Source organism: Carex rostrata, chromosome 4 (genome assembly GCF_964058835.1).
Source record: "Carex rostrata chromosome 4, lpCarRost1.2, whole genome shotgun sequence".
Lineage (NCBI taxonomy): Eukaryota > Viridiplantae > Streptophyta > Magnoliopsida > Poales > Cyperaceae > Carex > Carex rostrata.
This window is the reverse complement of record NC_135921.1, coordinates 1541326-1561823: the sequence shown is the minus strand read 5'-3', so window position 1 is coordinate 1561823 and position 20498 is coordinate 1541326.

Genomic DNA, 20498 nt, shown 5'->3' with positions numbered 1-20498 from the left:
AATAAAAATTTCAGACCAGTTTTTATTTTTATTTTTTTTCTTTACTAAAAAGCATTTTACGCATGCATTGATAGAAAAAGTCTTACGTTACGTAATGATACCAGCCAACGAAGTTAGAAAGATAAGAATATCAACTTAAAAAGAAACAACAACTTAAAAAAAAAAAAAACTGAATTGACCTGATACGGTATCGGTACCACTAGTCCACTACCATTCCTCAGTTCCTAAAAGATAAAAGTAGCAACTAGAAATAAAAAGTTGAACTTAAAAAAAAAACATGAGAAAGCTAAAAGGAATATGCAGCAGGGCTCTTGTTTTTTTTTTTTTCTTTTTTGATCTCCCTCTAGAATCTACCTATTCTGCAGCAACAATATGTAGTCTTGGCAACAAGTCTCGAATGACGTGGACTTTTTCGAAAAAGGTGTCTTTCTATTTGACACGTGGACATTCACTTTTCAACTCATTGATAAGAATATTTTTATTTATTTAATTGATTATTTAATGACATTCTTTCATCTTACCTCCGTCAGTCTCTTCACCTTCTACTTAAGAATTAATTAAAAAAAAAAACTCTCCTTTAATCAAATTAAGAGGTGTACATACACAATATAGTTACCTTAATTAGATCTTAACTTATGCAAATCAGGCCTCTCTCTTGAGTTGAGTTCAGTTCTAATTTCATCTTTCTGTTTTTCCACTTTTTTTTTTTTTTTTATAACCTTCTTTAATTCAGTTGTTTTTTTTCTTCTCTTACTATTTCATTTTGAAATTTAATATGGCCACAAATGTATTGAGCTATCAGTAACTTTTTATTCTTATTCTTCTTAAAAAATCATTTATATTTTCCTTGTCTATACCTAGTGTTTTGCAAACGGGCCGGACCGGGCAGTCCGGGTTAAACCCGGGCACGGGCGACACTGGTATACGAGTGAAACAGTCCGGGTAGCATGGTTTTTATTCTCAAACCCGTGCCCATTTCGAGTTTGGGGGTAGGGCAGTCCGGGTAGGGAGGCAAGGCGGTTCAGATAGGGGCAGTGTTGCAAAATGCGGTTCTATGCGGCGCATATGCGTATGCGGTTGGAAACCGCATAGGAAAAAACATATGCGGTCTAATATGCGGTTCTATGCGGTTCTGCATATGCGGTTCTGCATATGCGGCCGCATATTCGGCCACATAGAACCGCATTATGTTTGTATGCTATGAAATTTATGTATTATGCTGTGATAACTGAGTTGTGTGATAACTGACTTGTGAGTTGTGGCCTGTGATAACTGATATGTTGACTACAGCTATTCACTATTTCATATTTATGTTTGTATTTTTATTTTTGTTGTGAGATTATGCATATAATGATACAAATTATATATGAATTCTTATTTTAAAATCCGCATATATTAGTCCGCATAAAAATCCGCATATACGGCCGCATACCGTATATGCGGTATGCGGTGCCCTTCCGCATACCGCATTTTGCAACACTGAATAGGGGGGGCGGTCCGATCCGGGTTCACGGGTAAGCCGGGTTTTTTTTTTTTTTTTGTAAACCAAAAAATTATAAATCCAAATTGATGTTTCCTACTATTTTGACCGGTCAATAATAATATTTTGACTAATTAATATTTAAATAATCAAATTATTTTAATCCACTTATTTACAAAACATCCAACAGACTCCAATGTAGGGGATGTCAAACTGTCAATGACACCATTTACTCGTTAATTTGATATTTGACCAGACGAGTATTGATAACATTTTTCGTTTAATTTATGATATAGATAAGGATAAGAAAAAAAGTTAGTTGACACAACAGAGAGAGATACAGACAAAAAATTATTCATTACTATTATCCAATATGGTAATAAATAAAAAATTATATATAAATTTGAGTAAAGCTAATATACACTTAAGTGTACCAAGTGTACTGTACACTTAACCTTAGAGCCATCAGATTTCTTTAAAAGTCGTGCTACCACGACTTTTAAATAATCTACATGACTTTTAAAGAAATCTGACGGTCATAAAGTTAAGTGTACAGTACACTTAAGTGTATATTAGCTTTACTTTATAAATTTATATTAACATACAAAAGATGTATTTTAATTTATAACTCGTATATCCATTTAATAGTATTTTTTATTTGTTTATTCAAATTGTACTGTATTCGATAAAATGAATATTGTAAAGTTTTTTTCATTTAACTTGTCAAGTACAGATAAAGATAAAAAAAAATTCTGTTAATATAATCAATGTATGAAAATACTAATATCCGATTAGTTTCATTTTAGCGTGCTCGGACGAACTTCGATGGAAGTTCAACAATGCTCTGACAAACTTCGGACAAAATTTTGATTATATTTGAACTTTATAGTTAATTATATACGACAAAATACAGAGTCCAATCTAGTATTTCTAATCAAATGAATACTGAGGTCTATAAGCTGAATTGTAATATAAAAATACAACCTAAATTTTGTATTATAATTTATATGTCTTAAGTCAAACAAGTTAAATACCAAGCAAATAAATTAAATATTAAAAATAATAAAATAAATGCTGGACTAACAAACTGAATGCAAACAATCATTGAAATTTACCAAACCTAAAATTTACTTGATGTTATGCAAAATAGATAGATAATTATTCAGGGCATGTTCGGCCCACTAATGGGAATAGGCATAGGCATAGGCATAGGCATAGGAATACTCCAAATTTGCACTGCTTTTTACTATTTCGGTGGGAAAAACAAAATTCAGTTGAACTGAATTTTCTTTTTCCCACAGAAACAGTAACCAGATCGAATAGGCCCTCATAGAGTTATCTAGTCAGAAAAAAAATATTAGCTAATCAAACAATTATGTAGCAAACTAGCAATGATAGTAACAACAACAGCATTTATGTAACATTTTTTGGGAATTTTGCCTCCAAAATTTGTAGAATTTTAATTCTATATTATTTACTAAAATAAAAGATGGGAGTTTCGATATCATGGTCATTATAAATAAGTCGATTTATAACAATTTGTAATTAATCCGAAGCACAAGGTAATTATTTTGGAACTTCAAAAGCTACCTTTTTTACATTTTATTTATTAAATTGCAAACGTATATTAAATCCCTCATTCAAGCATCATACACTAGAGTGTATCCCGTAAACTCATTTTTTTAGTTTTGATCCCGACCATCCAATCAGAAATTCTGATTAATACGATCGCACGGGCTCCTTTAATATTCGTGTTAGAGCAGCTCGGACGATTTGGATCAAAACTAAAAAATTAGGTTACTTTAGAGACCCGAATTCAATGTTTAGTGTAGGCGTAATATTAAGGGAGACAAACTTTTGATTCTAATAAATAGGCTGCCGAAATTTAAATTTTGACAATTACCTTTCGAATGAGAGGAGTAAAACTAGGGTGTCCTTAAGCTAACAAAGGTGTTTGGTGAGCTTAACTTCAAAATATATTATATCGGTTTCAAACAATAAATTCAAGTCGTTGAAATCTATGTACTTCACAAGTAATGAATTTACATGCAAAAATTTTAAGTTTTCGAATTATTTTAGTATAAAGTCAAGCGGTCAAAATTAGAAGGTTTATAAATTAATTTCAGTGCATTCATTTTTTAAAATATTTTTTGACCACTTGACTTTATACAAAATTAATTCAAAATTCTAAAAACTTGACATGTAAATTCATTACTCATGAAGTAAATCGGTTTTAACGGTTTGAATTTGTTGTTTGAAGCCAATCTAATAGGTCTTGGAGTTAAGCTCACCAAACACCTTGTGGTACTAATGCATAGTGTGAATTAGTCCGTATTGTTGATCAATATTTTTATATTCAAAATTAAAAAGTCAATCAGAATTGTTCAGTATGAATCTTTTATGAAAATATATTTACAAATTAAATTTTATATATTTTAAATTTGTTTATTATTTTTTAGATAGTTAGAAAATCTTTACTTTTAAACGGTCTAAATTCTTTTGATCAAAGTGATTTTCTAACTCTCTATAGCACGTACGGACCAATATGGGCTATACACTCTTCAAATTATACCATATGTGACAATTAATTTGCAATTAATTTGCTACAAAATATTCAATTTTGAATATATATCATCGAAGTATCCTCGAATTAAATTTGCAAAAGTCAATATTTAACGATATTTAATCAAATACTAAATAAAATATAAATTGCGGTTTGAAATTTTGATAAAAGATTCTTTGTAAATATCAAATAGTTAGATGGTTTGACTTCTAACTTTTACTTAAAAAAAAAAAATCTAAATCGCTTGAATGTTAATAGAAAATCAAATTATAAGAAGAGCAACATGCTTACAGTTTTCTTTTCAAATTTTTTTAACATAATATATGAAAATGGTATCAAAATGATTAAGATAAGACGGTATTAAAAATTCTAACCTTAATTTATTAGCACCGTAAGCCTTATCACACTCTAAGAACATACGTATACCTGCTTGATTCTCACATTGTGTAGAACATCCTATTTGTTCAAATTTTTGCTCGTAAAAAAATGGCTAAATTTATTTCACAAAGATGGATGAAAAGTGGAACAATAAACAATATTTTTATTCACTTTTGAGTTTATTCCTAAGAAACAATTATTTGTTTTTTTAATATAAACATAAATAAATTTTTACATGTCATGTAGAAATTAGAAACAGACTAAAAAGCGGACAAAACTATTTGTTATTATTCAAGGATTAGAGATTCATAAATTGCTGCTCGGTAGAGTCTCACCGTGGGAATGAAATTTAAATTTTAAAAGAAAAATATTTTTTTTTTTATCAAATCTGTCATTGGTCATGGGTAGCTCGTCTATGGACAACCCGTAGCGGATGAGGGGGAAATTTTTCAAATAATTTTGAAATTTTTTAAGCGACATAGGTACAACGGGAACGGGTATCACGGGTACACGGATCGGTCCGAACAGGCACGGATATAGCTCGGTCCGAATAAAAGCAGATTTGGTCTCTAAACTTCGTGACCGGACCGTTTGAAACCCACACTCGTGTACCTGTGCAAACCCAGGACACGGGCGGACCGGACTGGGTTTGACCCGCCCAGGTATTAACAAACCACTGACTATACCTACCCAGTGAATTGTCAGAATTTGTATATTAGCGCAAACAAATTTACATACAAATAGTTTGACAATATTTTGAGGATCGCTATTTAGCGTTTGATGAAACGTGGAACATCTGCACTTATAAATGTCTTGTACTGTATAATCCATGAATTTAACGATAAATAAACAATTATTTTTTAACGTCAACAAAGAGGACTGTACAACTTTGATGCTCCGTCAAATATCAATCGTTTAATTAATCCATTTCGCTGACGTGATCAAATTTATAAGCACATCATGGCATGGCACGTCAGTACAAATTATTTTCCTGCTTTGTTGATTCTCGGAAGTTGGGAAAGTATAATTAAATGAGTTAATAGCTATCAGTTCACTGTTATGAAATTGAAAACAAATATTTACTTCTTTAAAACTCTGGCCTTATATATTAATTGTCGAAACATTATTTTAAACAAACTCTTTGACAGTTAATAATACTTAATAAAGAGAATCAAGAAGCAAACGGAAGCATTTAAGTACTTTGGCTTTATTTCATATGTGAAGAAAAATATTACTTGTTTTTCTTATTATAATTCTTAAGTGCATTCCGCATTGTGTCTTTCCGGTCTAATTCTATCGTGGTTTAATTTAAATGAATTTGTTGTTCATGGTGCCATACAATTTAAGAATGTCACTGTAAAATTTGAGTATACATATTAACACGTACTATTTATTTTTTATCGGTACATCATATTTAATTAAGAAATTTAAATGCAGAGATGTTTTGACACTCGTATTTTTTCAACTGCCGTATCTTTCCACATGTAAATAATATTGTTGTCGTTTATAGATTATTTGATTTTCATAATCTCACGATGTTCTCTTCTTTCTGTGATCTTGCATTGAATTTGTTTGAAAATTTTGTACCAATGCTGACATTACAAGAAACATAAAAGGAATAAAGCTTCATCGATATATTTTTTTTTATTGTAGTGTCAGGGTGCTATTATTTTACTTTTTTAATCACAAATCGACTATCTAAATTATTCACAATAAGTTGTATTGTGTATGTTTTTTAAGGATCAATTCACATTTAATTTATACAAGTAAATATGCTATTTTCTCTAGTGATTTTTTGGCAAAGCCAAAATATTTTGTTCAAGAGTAAATTGTTAACAAAATTTGTAGAGCCGAAAGAAATTATTAACATATATAATATTGATATACTTTCGTAATATAATAAAATATTTCTTCTTGTAATATATAATATTAAACGGTGAACCAAATCTCAGGTCATTATAATTTGTATATGTTTCTATAATTGATTGCTACTATATTGAAAGTAACTTGTCAAGTTGTCATAATTTATTGCTGATTTTGATCATTAATTAACTTGTCAAGAAAGAAACTCTCTGAAATAATTTTGTCCTTTCTTTGTACACAAGAATAGTTTAATCCTCTGTAAACATTTATAAAAGCGAATAAAATCTTTCGGAATATTTTCACCGCACCGACTTGCAGTCTTTACTTAGTCAAGAAGTGACCTTGAGCTTAAAAAGGCAATTAAAGACTTGAGCTTGAATTTAGAAAATTTCCCTATTAGTTAGTGCAACTCATTTTTATCTTTCTCGGCCTGCTGCCTTTTACTCTTCTACCCGACCCAAAAGTAACCTCACTAAAAAGTAAAAAAATATTCTCTCACCCATCTCTCGCCCAGTAGAAAAAGTAGAAAAAAAGTAGAAAAAAGAGAAATAGAGGTAAAGAAGGAGAGGTGAGAACCCCAATCCAGATTCTCGGATCCTCCAGCTCCATTGTACGAATCACGGAGGAGGAGTGCATGGCCTCGCCGGAGACTGCCTGAGGAGATCCAGAGGAGAAGGTGTGCGCGGCAGCCTGAGGAGCTCACTTTTACCCCTCATACGGTACCAAAATCAAACCCTTATTTTTTTTTTCAATTGTGAATTTGTGAAATGATTTGCGATTTGCCACAAATAAATCAATTTCATTCGAGATTTGCTATTGTGCATTTGTGCTGCTTAGGAAATAATTTTGAATTTGGTCAGATTACTTGTACGGCGGGAAGGGATAAATGCAGAGCAGCTTGCAAGAGATGTCAAGTCCTTTGAGGTTAAGTAACTAAATATGTACTTTTGTTTCAGCTTTCGACTTAAAAGTTTGAAATTTTATGTTAATTTTTGTAAACAACATTTGTAGATTTTTTCCTTCTGAGGCAACTGTTACAAGTGAAAAGTTTTAGAGTTTAATTATTATTTAATTTGTTTCTCTATTACAAGTGAAAAGATTTAGAGTTTTGGTCAATCAATTATGTCAGTTGTATCAAAAACAGTGGTGGATTCATCTTAGCAGATGAGTTCATGTCAGTACCTGAATTCAAAGTTAATCCTCTTGCTCAGGTTCCTGAGTTCATGTCAGCTGATCGTAAAATAGTTTTATCCTCTTTCTATTTCACAGAAAATGTTGCAATTTTTAACAATAAAGAGTAGATCAATTTTACTGTTACTGTAACCACCATGTGAGATCATTTTAACTAGACAATTAATACCATTTGTGAATGAATTTTTTTTATCAGAGACTTTCGTATGTTAGATGGACTGCCGCTTGAAAATGTTGGTGCCTGCGAACTTGGAGAAGCATGGACCCCGATCCTTTTTCTAGCTTTCATGTGCTGAGGTATGATTTCTTTTTTCCTTGCTTTTTTTTTTAATTACTTTCATGTAATTTGGTTCTGGTGCATTTGGGTTTGGGTCAACTTCTTTTTTCAGACTATTTTCATAGTCACCCCTGGAGGTATAGGAAAAATCACGTTCAACTTAGTTCTTCACTTCTTCCTGAGTCATAACCAGTACACTTTGTTGGGTTAGATTACTGGGTTTCTTTTTTGGGGAAATATGGGTTCAAGTTTATAGTCAGTTCGGTTGCTTTGGTTCTGGTAGGATTCTCTCTGTGTTTGCTCAATTCCCAAGTTAGAATTTTGCTTAATTCAGATAGTATTGGACACTGTAGGACCTGGGGCTCATCGGAATTCAGATACTTTTCCAATAGTTTTGCATATTTGATTAGAATTTTTTTTAGTTAATAAATAGTAATCAAATAATTTGGTGAAGCAAATGCCTGTCAGAAGTATTATTTTGCACCTACTACAAACTCGCAAACATAATCACGTAGCACAAGTCTTTTTATTAGTTTAATTTGACATCTCCCAGACCATTTAAATATGTTCAATTTGTTTATGTAAAATTACGAGCTTTGTTGATATTATAGCCTGATGAGAGGGTGTCAGGGGCCATACTTTTAAATTTTCCATCTCTGTTTTTTACTATGAAGTACAGATTATTTAGGCTTTCAATTTTACAGTAATGTCTCAAATAAACCAGCAGTAGTAACTTTATTATTGGCTCAGTAATCAAATTACAATGTAATCACATGGTCTAAGGTGCCAACAGATTAAGGCATTGGTCCAAACTGTTGTTGGATGAAATCCAAAATCTGTTCATATCTTGATTTTTTTTTTCTATCTTTTGACACATCTACTATTATTCTTCCCTAATGTAAAACTTAATTTTCTCTAATTTATTAGATCTATTATCACTTGTTTGTTTATTGTGGTGGTGGGTTGCCATGAATTAGTTTTGGCCATGCCAGATGTCGACTTGCAGCACTTCATGATCTTGCTATGTACGGTCGGTAAATGCTTTTGTTGATGGAGGCAGTACCAACTTCAATTTTCATTATTTCTCTGTAATGGTTGAGGGTGGGTGTAAGCTGGCTTGCAACACTAGTGGCCTTGAATTGTTGAATTCTGAATCATGACCTGAATTTCTTCTTCAGTTCCAGGGGGAGCCAAAGAGGAAACCTTGATGTTGAAATGCTCATAAATTGTGGTTTTACAGCTTTCCTACACATCCAAATGCTCGATTAATTGAAGTGCAATATTTTCTAGTATAACAGGTGAGGTTGACATCAAAGACTTTTAATCAGTTTTTTGAATTATAAACTCTCCATTCTTCTTTTGTGCTGAGGACCAGTTTTCTTGTGTTGCAGGAAGACAATTTGTAGTTGTAAGAAGACTTGAAAAGAAATATAAAGTTGTGGTAATTTTATGACAAGTTTACTTGACATAGAAGGTATTGTGTAGATTTTTTTTATTTACTATCATTATATATCTACTCCCCTTAGCACACTGGCTACTATTTCTCTGAGTTAGAGTTCTAGGTCTGCTCGTGTAGTAACCAATTTTGTAAGCAGTTAATTTGTTTGAGCAGTTGGTTATACTCTAAATATTTTATGCATGATAAAAGTTGCAAACATGTTTACCTCAAGTATGTCCCATTATAATATGGAAACATTGGCAACTGTGATGGTAGTGCATCAGTACTATGTTTGTTTATTTTTTTATTTTTTGCATGTTAGCTAATATCTTATATTTTCTGGAGCTGATGTGTAATCCATAGGTGTTAAGAACATAATTGCTTTAATAGTAATAGGGTCCCACATATCTTAGAATTTACTGTTTCAAAATATTTGGTTCATATCTTCATTTTTATTTTTCAGCTGCTGACATGTCGACCATTGTTCTTTCCTAATGTAAAAATTAATCTCTCTATTTTTATGGATTGGGTTAATTTAAAGTAGAGCATTCTCGGAAGACCCGTTTCCTTTTTGTGTGAAAAGTGGCACTTGCCGGATGTAAAGTTAATGGGTATCTTGGTAGAGAAGAGCAAAGATTCACTTTCAACTCGAGTTGGAATTGTGTTGCCTGTTGTTCTTTCCTACTGTAAAAATTAATTTCTCTATTATAAATGATGTCATAGATAATGCTGATTATTATTGGAACTCGAAGTGTGCACCAGTTGTGCGCCAGCACACTTGAGCTATCATAGCAAATGCCAAAATGCCTAGAGGTAAGTATTTTTAATCACATCAATATTAGATTACTCTTTTCTAGTCCAATTTACTATGTTGTAATATTATTTTTGTTTTGCAGAATAAGATGGGTTTGATGGGTTTCAAACCGTTTGCTGTATAGGCAAAGCACATCTCACTGCGTCCTTCGAGCATCTGTTGGTCCAGCTCGAAAGCTGTAAGTCTGGCTCCATATTGGCCTGATTTTGCGAGATAAGTGTTTATTTTTATTTTTACTTGTCACTTATTCTATTTTTCAGCTGGCTGATAACTTGCACTTAAATGACTAAGACTGAACTCCTTTTGTATTCGTATAAGTTGTCACACATTATCTCTCTTAGGCCAATGATTGGAAATACATTAGTTGAGATTCAGTTTTGGTCATTATCTCAAAAAAAACAAAAATAAATATCATCTTTGTTCTAGAATAACTGGTGACCACTATCATGTCTGAATGGTATGAACTTGTTGTTCTGTTTAATTGTTTTTTTGAAAAATTAGCTAAATTCGTAGGGTTATAAATTTTAATGATGCACCACCTATTTTCAGGAGAAACCTAATATGTCCTGAAATTCATGGTAAGACAATATGGAGATATGTGCATGAATAAACACTGATGAACTTTTTGATGAGTATGGTACATTTAGTTAGAATGAATGATTTACCTTCCTCGTCATGATCTGTACAAATTGTCTAACAATTGCTTTTTTGAACAATTAAGATTTACCTCGGCTAAACTGTTAAGCTTAAAACCCTTTTCTTTAATCTTGTTAAGTATTTGTTTCCTGTCAGTACTCTTTAATTTTAATTGATCTAATATCAATAGTTGTCTTACATGTATCTGTTGGCATTTGTAGCTGCAATGTGCGGCATTGTGTTCACGCTCTTCGCCTTGTTCCCACGAGCGTGCTGAGGTTTTTTGGAACTCGAAGTATGCACCAGTTGTGAGCTAGCAACCTTGAGCTTTCAGAGCAAATGCCCATTGCTCAGAGGTGAGGACGTGCCTTTAATCACATCAAAATTTAAATTACTCTTTTATATTTCAGTTTTCTCTGTTATGATTTTATTTTTGTTTTGCAGAATAAGACGGGTTGCAAATTCTGGCTCCATGTTGGCATGATTTTGCGAGATAAGTTTTCTTTTACATACTCGTGTCATTTATCGTATTTATTAACTGGCTTATAATTTGCACCTGAATGACCAAGGCTGGACTCCTTTTGTATTCGTACAAGTTGTCACACATTATATCTCTCTTAGACCAATGATTGAAAATACATTAGTTGTAATTCAGTTTTGGTCATTCTCTCCCAAGAAATAAATAACTATCATCTTTGTTATATAAATTTTAATGATGTGCTTTCCATTTTCAGGAGCAAGCAATTATGGTTGTAGTAGGGTTGTGGACTTGGCGATATGAAATTCACTGCGAGACGATGGGGATATATGTTTCTGAATAAACTGTGACGAACTCCAAATGTAAGTATGGTCCATTTAGCATTTACCATGATAGATGAGTTTCAGACTTGGGATGTTTTTAGCACTCTGTTTTAATTTTATTTTTGTTTTGCAGAATTAGAAGGCTTTCATATTGTTTGCATTTTGAGGAAGCACATCCCACTGCGTCATTCGAGCATCTGTTGGTGCAGCGCCAAAGCTGTAGGTCTGGCTCCATAGTGGGATGATTTTGCGAGATAAGTTTATTTTTTTTTCCCTTTTTCATACTAGTGTCATTTATATTATTTGTCAGCTCGCTTATAATTTGCACCCGGATGACCATGGCTGGTCCTAAACAGAACAACAAGTTCAATTCTATAACAAAGATGAGATTTGTTTAATTTGTAGGGGATAATAACCAAAACTGAATCCCAACTAATGTATTTTAAATCATTTGCCTAAGAGAGATATAATTTGTGACAACTTGTAAGAATACAAGTATCATCTTTGTTATAGAATAACTGTTGGCCATTATCTTGTGTGAACGGTATGAACTTGTTTTTCTGTTTAATTGCTTTCTTGGAAAAAGTAGCTAAAGGTTAGGCTATAAATTTTAATGATGCGCTACCTATTTTCAGGAGCATTGTAGTGAGGTTGTGGACTTGGCGATGTGAAATTCACTGCGAGATGATGGGGAGAGATGTTTCTGAAGAAACAGTGACAAACGTTTTCTTCGGGACGGTACATTTACTAAGAATTAATATTTGGTTGCTCTTGGTACTCTTTAATTTTAATTAATTTTTTGTCAATCGTTGCTGACAGGTATCTGTTGGCATTTGTGGCTGCAATGAGGGGCATTGTGTGCACGGTCTTCGCCTGGTTCTCACGAGCGTGCTGAGATGTTTTGGAACTCGAAGTGGGGACCAGTTGTGAGCCAGCAACATTGAGCTATCACAGCAAATGCCCATTGGTCAGAGGCAAGTAAGTGCCTTTAGTCATATCAATATTTAAATTACTCTTTTCTATTTGAGTTTTCTCTGTTATGATTTAATTTTTGTTTTGCAGAACAAGACGGGTTGCGAACAGTTTGCCTTATGGGTTGCAAATTCTGGCTGCATGTTGGCATGATTTTGCGAGATAAGTTTTCTTTTACATACTCGTGTCATTTATCGTATTTATCAACTGTCTTATAATTTGCACCTGAATGACCAAGGCTGGACTCCTTTTGTATTCGTACAAGTTGTCACACATTATATCTCTCTTAGGCCAATGATTGAAAATACATTAGTTGTAATTAAGTTTTGGTCATTATCTCCCAAGAAATAAACAACTATCATATTTGTTATATAAATTTTAATGATGTGCTTCCCATTTTCAGAAGCAAGCAATTATGGTCGTAGTAGGGTTATGGACTTGACGATGTGTGAATTTCACTGCGAGACGATGGGGATATATGTGTCTGAGTAAAAAGTGACGAACTCCAAATGTAAGTATGATCCATTTAGCATTTACCATGATAGATGAATTTCAGACTTGTGTTGTTTTTAGCACTCTGATTTAATTTTATTTTTGTTTTGCAGAATTAGAAGACTTTCAGACTGTTTGCATTTCGGGGGAAACACACCCCACTGCGTCTTTCGACCATCTGTTGGTGCAGCGCCAAAGCTGTAGGTCTGGCTCCATAGTGGGATGATTTTGCGAGATAAGTTTATTTTTTTTTTCCTTTTTCGTACTAGTGCCATTTATCTTATTTGTCAGCTCGCTTATAATTTGCACCCGAATGACCATGGCTGGTCCTAAACAGAACAACAAGTTCAATTCTATAACAAAGATGAGATTTGTTTAATTTGTAGGGGATAATGACCAAAACTGAATCCCAACTAATATATTTTCAATCATTGGCCCAAGAGAGATATAAGGTGTGACAACTTGTACGAATACAAGTATCATCTTTGTTATAGAATAACTGTTGGCCATTATCTTGTGTGAACGGCATGAACTTGTTGTTCTGTTTAATTGCTTTCTTGGAAAAAATAGCTAAAGGTTAGGCTATAAATTTTAATGATGCGCTACCTATTCTCAGGAGCATTCAAGTGAGGTTGTGGCCTTGGCGATGTGAAATTCATTGCGAGACGATGGGGAGAGATGTTTCCGCAGAAACAGTGACTAACGTTTTCTTGGGGACGGTACATTTAGTTAGAATTAATATTTGTTTGCTCTTGGTACTCTTTAATTTTAATTAATTTTATGTCAATCGTTGCTGACAAGTATCTGCTGCCATTTGTGGCTGCAATGTGGGGCATTGTGTGCACGGTCTTCGGCTGGTTCTCACGAGCGCGCTGACGTGTTTTGGAACTCGAAGTGTGGACCAGTTGTGAGCCAGCAACCTTGAGCTATCACAGCAAATGCCCATTGGTCAGAGGTAAGTAAGTGCCTTTAGTCATATCAATATTTAAATTACTCTTTTCTATTTGAGTTTTCTCTGTTATTATTTTATTTTTGGTTTGCAGAATAAGACGGGTTGCAAACTGTTTGCCTTATGGTTTGCAAATTATGGCTCCATGTTGGCATGATTTTGCGAGATAAGTTTTCTTTTACGTACTCGTGTCATTTATCGTATTTATCAACTGTCTTATAATTTGCACCTGAATGACCAAGGCTGGACTCCTTTTGTATTCGTACAAGTTGTCACACATTATATCTCTCTTAGGCCAATGATTGAAAATACATTAGTTGTAATTAAGTTTTGGTCATTATCTCCCAAGAAATAAACAACTATCATATTTGTTATATAAATTTTAATGATGTGCTTCCCATTTTCAGAAGCAAGCAATTATGGTCGTAGTAGGGTTATGGACTTGACGATGTGTGAATTTCACTGCGAGACGATGGGGATATATGTGTCTGAGTAAAAAGTGACGAACTCCAAATGTAAGTATGATCCATTTAGCATTTACCATGATAGATGAATTTCAGACTTGTGTTGTTTTTAGCACTCTGATTTAATTTTATTTTTGTTTTGCAGAATTAGAAGACTTTCAGACTGTTTGCATTTCGGGGGAAACACACCCCACTGCGTCCTTCGACCATCTGTTGGTGCAGCGCCAAAGCTGTAGGTCTGGCTCCATAGTGGGATGATTTTGCGAGATAAGTTTATTTTTTTTTTCCTTTTTCGTACTAGTGCCATTTATCTTATTTGTCAGCTCGCTTATAATTTGCACCCGAATGACCATGGCTGGTCCTAAACAGAACAACAAGTTCAATTCTATAACAAAGATGAGATTTGTTTAATTTGTAGGGGATAATGACCAAAACTGAATCCCAACTAATATATTTTCAATCATTGGCCCAAGAGAGATATAAGGTGTGACAACTTGTACGAATACAAGTATCATCTTTGTTATAGAATAACTGTTGGCCATTATCTTGTGTGAACGGCATGAACTTGTTGTTCTGTTTAATTGCTTTCTTGGAAAAAATAGCTAAAGGTTAGGCTATAAATTTTAATGATGCGCTACCTATTCTCAGGAGCATTCTAGTGAGGTTGTGGCCTTGGCGATGTGAAATTCATTGCGAGACGATGGGGAGAGATGTTTCCGCAGAAACAGTGACTAACGTTTTCTTGGGGACGGTACATTTAGTTAGAATTAATATTTGTTTGCTCTTGGTACTCTTTAATTTTAATTAATTTTATGTCAATCGTTGCTGACAAGTATCTGCTGCCATTTGTGGCTGCAATGTGGGGCATTGTGTGCACGGTCTTCGGCTGGTTCTCACGAGCGCGCTGACGTGTTTTGGAACTCGAAGTGTGGACCAGTTGTGAGCCAGCAACCTTGAGCTATCACAGCAAATGCCCATTGGTCAGAGGTAAGTAAGTGCCTTTAGTCATATCAATATTTAAATTACTCTTTTCTATTTGAGTTTTCTCTGTTATTATTTTATTTTTGGTTTGCAGAATAAGACGGGTTGCAAACTGTTTGCCTTATGGTTTGCAAATTATGGCTCCATGTTGGCATGATTTTGCGAGATAAGTTTTCTTTTACGTACTCGTGTCATTTATCGTATTTATCAACTGTCTTATAATTTGCACCTGAATGACCAAGGCTGGACTCCTTTTGTATTCGTACAAGTTGTCACACATTATATCTCTCTTAGGCCAATGATTGAAAATACATTAGTTGTAATTAAGTTTTGGTCATTATCTCCCAAGAAATAAACAACTATCATATTTGTTATATAAATTTTAATGATGTGCTTCCCATTTTCAGAAGCAAGCAATTATGGTCGTAGTAGGGTTATGGACTTGACGATGTGTGAATTTCACTGCGAGACGATGGGGATATATGTGTCTGAGTAAAAAGTGACGAACTCCAAATGTAAGTATGATCCATTTAGCATTTACCATGATAGATGAATTTCAGACTTGTGTTGTTTTTAGCACTCTGATTTAATTTTATTTTTGTTTTGCAGAATTAGAAGACTTTCAGACTGTTTGCATTTTGGGGGAAGCACATCCCACTGCGTCCTTCGACCATCTGTTGGTGCAGCGCCAAAGCTGTAGGTCTGGCTCCATAGTGGGATGATTTGGCGAGATAAGTTTATTTTTTTTTCCTTTTTCCTACTAGTGTCATTTATCTTATTTGTCAGCTCGCTTATAATTTGCACCCGAATGACCATGGCTGGTCCTAAACAGAACACCAAGTTCAATTCTATAACAAAGATGAGATTTGTTTAATTTGTAGGGGATAATGACCAAAACTGAATCCCAACTAATATATTTTCAATCATTGGCCCAAGAGAGATATAATGTGTGACAACTTTTACGAATACAAGTATCATCTTTGTTGTAGAATAACTGTTGGCCATTATCTTGTGTGAACGGCATGAACTTGTTGTCCTGTTTAATTGTTTTTTTGGAAAAATTAGCTAAAGGTTAGGCTATAAATTTTAATGATGCGCTACCTATTTTCAGGAGCATTGTAGTGAGGTTGTGGACTTGGTGATGTGAAATTCACTGTGAGACGATGGGGAGAGATGTTTCCGCAGAAACAGTGACTAACGTTTTCTTGGGGACGGTACATTTAGTTAGAATTAGTATTTGTTTGCTCTTGGTACTCTTTAATTTTAATTAATTTTATGTCAATTGTTGCTGACAGGTATCTGTTGGCATTTGTGGCTGCAATGTGGGGCATTGTGTGCACGGTCTTCGGCTGGTTCTCACGAGCGTGCTGAGGTGTTTTGGAACTCGAAGTGTGGACCAGTTGTGAGCCAGCAACCTTGAGCTATCACAGCAAATGCCCATTGGTCAGAGGCAAGTAAGTGCCTTTAGTCATATCAATATTTAAATTACTCTTTTCTTTTTGAGTTTTCTCTGTTATTATTTTATTTTTGTTTTACAGAATAAGACGGGTTGCAAACTGTTTGCCTTATGGGTTGGAAATTCTGGCTCCATGTTGGCATGATATTGCGAGATAAGTTTTCTTTTACATACTCGTGTCATTTATCGTATTTATCAACTGGCTTATAATTTGCACCTGAATGACCAAGGCTGGACTCCTTTTGTATTCGTACAAGTTGTCACACATTATATCTCTCTTAGGCCAATGATTGGAAATACATTAGTTGTAATTCAGTTTTGGTCATTATCTCCTAAGAAATAAACAACTATCATATTTGTTATATAAATTTTAATGATGTGCTTCCCATTTTCAGAAGCAAGCAATTATGGTTGTAGCAGGGTTGTGGACTTGGCGACGTGAAATTCACTGCGAGACGATGGGGAGATATGTGTCTGAGTAAAAAGTGACGGACTCCAAATGTAAGTATGGTCCATTTAGCATTTACTATGATAGATGAATTTCTGACTTGGTATGTTTTTAGCACTCGGTTTTAATTTTATTTTTGTTTTGCAGAATTAGAAGACTTTCAGACTGTTTGCATTTTGGGGGAAGCACATCCCACTGCGTCCTTCGACCATCTGTTGGTGCATCGCCAAAGCTGTAGGTCTGGCTCCATAGTGGGATGATTTGGCGAGATAAGTTTATTTTTTTTTTCCTTTTTCCTACTAGTGTCATTTATCTTATTTGTCAGTTCGCTTATAATTTGCACCCGAATGACCATGGCTGGTCCTAAACAGAACACCAAGTTCAATTCTATAACAAAGATGAGATTTGTTTAATTTGTAGGGGATAATGACCAAAACTGAATCCCAACTAATATATTTTCAATCATTGGCCTAAGAGAGATATAATGTGATAATGACCATCTATAACAAGTATCATCTTTGTTATAGAATAACTGTTGGCCATTATCTTGTGTGAACGGCATGAACTTGTTGTTCTGTTTAATTGCTTTTTTGGAAAAATTAGCTAAAGGTTAGGCTATAAATTTTAATGATGCGCTACCTATTTTCAGGAGCATTGTAGTGAGGTTGTGGCCTTGGCGATGTGAAATTCACTGCGAGACGATGGGGAGAGATGTTTCCGCAGAAACAGTGACTAACGTTTTCTTGGGGACGGTACATTTAGTTAGAATTAGTATTTGTTTGCTCTTGGTACTCTTTAATTTTAATTAATTTTGTGTCAATCGTTGCTGACAGGTATCTGCTGGCATTTGTGGCTGCAATGTGGGGCATTGTGTGCACGGTCTTCGGCTGGTTCTCACGAGCGCGCTGACGTGTTTTGGAACTCGAAGTGTGGACCAGTTGTGAGCCAGCAACCTTGAGCTATCACAGCAAATGCCCATTGGTCAGAGGTAAGTAAGTGCCTTTAGTCATATCAATATTTAAATTACTCTTTTCTATTTGAGTTTTCTCTGTTATTATTTTATTTTTGGTTTGCAGAATAAGACGGGTTGCAAACTGTTTGCCTTATGGTTTGCAAATTATGGCTCCATGTTGGCATGATTTTGCGAGATAAGTTTTCTTTTACGTACTCGTGTCATTTATCGTATTTATCAACTGTCTTATAATTTGCACCTGAATGACCAAGGCTGGACTCCTTTTGTATTCGTACAAGTTGTCACACATTATATCTCTCTTAGGCCAATGATTGGAAATACATTAGTTGTAATTCAGTTTTGGTCATTATCTCCCCAGAAATAAACAACTATCATATTTGTTATATAAATTTTAATGATGTGCTTCCCATTTTCAGAAGCAAGCAATTCTGGTCGTAGTAGGGTTGTGGACTTGACGATGTGTGAAATTCACTGCGAGACGATGGGGAGATATGTGTCTGAGTAAAAAGTGACGGACTCCAAATGTAAGTATGGTCCATTTAGCATTTACTATGATAGATGAATTTCAGACTTGGTATGTTTTTAGCACTCGGTTTTAATTTTATTTTTGTTTTGCAGAATTAGAAGACTTTCAGACTGTTTGCATTTTGGGGGAAGCACATCCCACTGCGTCCTTCGACCATCTGTTGGTGCAGCGCCAAAGCTGTAGGTCTGGCTCCATAGTGGGATGATTTGGCGAGATAAGTTTATTTTTTTTTTCCTTTTTCCTACTAGTGTCATTTATCTAATTTGTCAGCTCGCTTATAATTTGCACCCGAATGACCATGGCTGGTCCTAAACAGAACACCAAGTTCAATTCTATAACAAAGATGAGATTTGTTTAATTTGTAGGGGATAATGACCAAAACTGAATCCCAACTAATATATTTTCAATCATTGGCCTAAGAGAGATATAATGTGTGACAACTTTTACGAATACAAGTATCATCTTTGTTATAGAATAACTGTTGGCCATTATCTTGTGTGAACGGCATGAACTTGTTGTTCTGTTTAATTGCTTTTTTGGAAAAATTAGCAAAAGGTTAGGCTATAAATTTTAATGATGCGCTACCTATTTTCAGGAGCATTGTAGTGAGGTTGTGGACTTGGTGATGAGAAATTCACTGCGAGACGATGGGGAGAGATGTTTCCGCAGAAACAGTGACTAACGTTTTCTTGGGGACGGTACATTTAGTTAGAATTAGTATTTGTTTGCTCTTGGTACTCTTTAATTTTAATTAATTTTATGTCAATCGTTGCTGACAGGTATCTGCTGGCATTTGTGGCTGCAATGTGGGGCATTGTGTGCACGGTCTTCGGCTGGTTCTCACGAGCGCGCTGACGTGTTTTGGAACTCGAAGTGTGGACCAGTTGTGAGCCAGCAACCTTGAGCTATCACAGCAAATGCCCATTGGTCAGAGGTAAGTAAGTGCCTTTAGTCATATCAATATTTAAATTACTCTTTTCTATTTGAGTTTTCTCTGTTATTATTTTATTTTTGGTTTGCAGAATAAGACGGGTTGCAAACTGTTTGCCTTATGGTTTGCAAATTATGGCTCCATGTTGGCATGATTTTGCGAGATAAGTTTTCTTTTACGTACTCGTGTCATTTATCGTATTTATCAACTGTCTTATAATTTGCACCTGAATGACCAAGGCTGGACTCCTTTTGTATTCGTACAAGTTGTCACACATTATATCTCTCTTAGGCCAATGATTGGAAATACATTAGTTGTAATTCAGTTTTGGTCATTATCTCCCCAGAAATAAACAACTATCATATTTGTTATATAAATTTTAATGATGTGCTTCCCATTTTCAGAAGCAAGCAATTCTGGTCGTAGTAGGGTTGTGGACTTGACGATGTGTGAAATTCACTGCGAGACGATGGGGAGATATGTGTCTGAGTAAAAAGTGACGGACTCCAAATGTAAGTATGGTCCATTTAGCATTTACTATGATAGATGAATTTCAGACTTGGTATGTTTTTAGCACTCGGTTTTAATTTTATTTTTGTTTTGCAGAATTAGAAGACTTTCAGACTGTTTGCATTTTGGGGGAAGCACATCCCACTGCGTCCTTCGACCATCTGTTGGTGCAGCGCCAAAGCTGTAGGTCTGGCTCCATAGTGGGATGATTTGGCGAGATAAGTTTATTTTTTTTTTCCTTTTTCCTACTAGTGTCATTTATCTAATTTGTCAGCTCGCTTATAATTTGCACCCGAATGACCATGGCTGGTCCTAAACAGAACACCAAGTTCCATTCTATAACAAAGATGAGATT